This window comes from Sycon ciliatum, chromosome 1, assembly GCF_964019385.1.
Source record: "Sycon ciliatum chromosome 1, ocSycCili1.1, whole genome shotgun sequence".
NCBI classification, from domain to species: Eukaryota; Metazoa; Porifera; class Calcarea; order Leucosolenida; family Sycettidae; genus Sycon; species Sycon ciliatum.
Window position 1 is genome coordinate 1,157,064 of NC_088643.1, and position 2,263 is coordinate 1,159,326.

Genomic DNA, 2,263 nt, shown 5'->3' on the forward strand with positions numbered 1-2,263 from the left:
AAACCTGAAAGAAAGCACCACTGCCTGCTCAATACACAGTGTGTCAAGTTCGACAAGAAGTTTGTGCTCCTCGTTGGAGCAACCAACTTCATGACTAGTACCGCCAAAGTCGCAACTTCTAAGTTCATAATGGTATTAGTTTGTAAAATTATTGCCTTCGGGTGTTACTCTTTTATTGAAACCATTTCTTGTTGAACCTTCTACTAGTATCTTAGTTTATGCCCCAGCTGTTACGCTGTCATCACACTACCGTACAAAGCGCTGTGTCTACATCCACATAAGGTTTTGGTCGGTTGTCATGATGATCCATGTATGAAGTGAAAGCGGGAGCAGAAGAAACGGGAAACGTAGACGTGGTAGGGAGTGGGCCACTTTTTTGTATAAAAGGGTGTATCTCCCACAGTCTGTTTCCAAGCCACCTTGTACGTGCGAATCTTCAAAATTTCTCCAAAACGTGACCGCGTGTACTGGTCAAGAACTGTGCCTGTTTGATGACACGACTACCCGTTTTGGATTTTTCACTGTGGACGCAGACGTAAGGGGAAGCCAGAGAACGAAGTGTGATGACGGCCTTACTAGCTCCTTGGGTGTTGCTGGTATTATCGCCTACGCTGATTTCTTGTATTCGTTGCTGCCAAAATTTCCTTACATTAGCTTTATTCTTGTTCCTTTTGGCCAGGCATTCTTCACCATCACGCTGATTTCTTCAGAAAAGGTTGCCAACCTTAAACCCATGCAGGAGGATGTGGCCGAGCAGCAAAGCAGCAATGTGATGGAGAGTCGGGATTCAATTCTTGCGTACTTTCGTAAGAATCATCTCGAGTTTACAACTTTGCAGCACGCGCAGTACGCTACACTGTGCATGCTCATCGAGCTGCAAAGCCAGTGCAATGTAATCGGCTACCGCTGCAATACCTGCATGGCTGAAATTATTGGAAGTCGTTTCCATTGCCCAGTGTGTGACGTAAGTTTGCATATTCCTATTGGCCACTGTATGTTTTCCAGATTTTTGTTCGTATTTCTTGTCTCAAGTTCTCTTAGTTCTTCTAGAGAAGACTGGAGGTACACGATAGAATTTTTAATCCACATGACTGTAGCTTCTTCTGTACAACATGCAACACCTGCAGATTGCAGGTTCTTTACTCACCAGTAGTGTCCAGATCTGCCTCCATTCTGCATCTGATTGCTGTTTTGTACGTGTTTGTGTTTTGTACGTGTTTGTCCCTCCATATGCTAGGATTATGACCTGTGTGCTAAGTGCCATCAGGAACGCGGCCATTATCACCCGATGGAGCAACATGGTCGGCGGTGATTAAAGCTTTGAAGCCAATGAAGGTACCGGTTTTACTAAAATCCTTAGCCTCGCTGTTCGTGGAGCGGAACAGCAGTCTGTACTACTCAGTGGAGATGGGCTTGTTGAGGACAAGGTTTCTCATTTTGTTTGCTTAGATGGGCCGTCGCGTGTTTCAGAGGATGCCGTGCATCATACAGTGACAGGCTGCGGTTGAACTCGTTTGTTGCCCAGTGTCGCCAGACTGAGTAGGCACATGCCCATGGCGGTAAATTGTGTACTGGGTGTTTTCCGATTATTTTTTTATTCTAGTCCAATACAACATAATATCATCAATGTTTTGTTGCTTTTGTATTGAATCATTGACATTGACAAACTCGTTTTGAGTTGAGTTTGAGTTGATTTCCCTGATCACCACCTGTTCAGAACAATACGAATGTTGTATTTCTTTTGTGTCCAATTATTTATTTTGAGTTGATTTCCGCAATCACTTTAGTTTGATGATATGCATGTTGACTTGCCCGTACAAGTGTCTTTTTATACATGATGCTTATACACTATGATTTTTTATGATGATGATGATTTGGATAAAAACGATTCAAAGCCACTGCACTCAATGATTTTGTAATACTTGAAGTATAAATATAAGGATAATAGCTCTAACAGAGCGAAACAGTTGCTGTCCACAGACTTGAGTAATAATAATAATATACTTTCACACAAAACAAGCTCGATGGTGATTCGATGATGATGATGATGATGATGATGATGATGATGTCATGGGACAACTTCGATCTGTATTGTCGCTGTGTTTGCTCCGCTGGTGTATTACTTGCATACGTGGTTCGCGGGCATGATACAAGCGTCAGCGCCACAGCTTTTTAACAAGCTGCCATACCCTTAGAGCACGTTGATGTGTACGGGTGTCTTTTTTATGTTTGTTTTTTATTCCATTTTGAGCCGGTCTTCTCC

At 42.8% G+C, this 2,263-nt stretch overlaps 1 long non-coding RNA gene across 1 annotated transcript; it reads left to right on the top strand.

The window, feature by feature from the left end:
* The first annotated feature begins 641 nt into the window (after nucleotides 1-641).
* On the top strand, nucleotides 642-2,019 carry LOC135806778 (uncharacterized). Its single transcript, XR_010551266.1, has 2 exons — nucleotides 642-964; nucleotides 1,238-2,019. It is a non-coding gene; the product is annotated as an uncharacterized LOC135806778 (long non-coding RNA).
* Nucleotides 2,020-2,263: the final 244 nt, after the last annotated feature.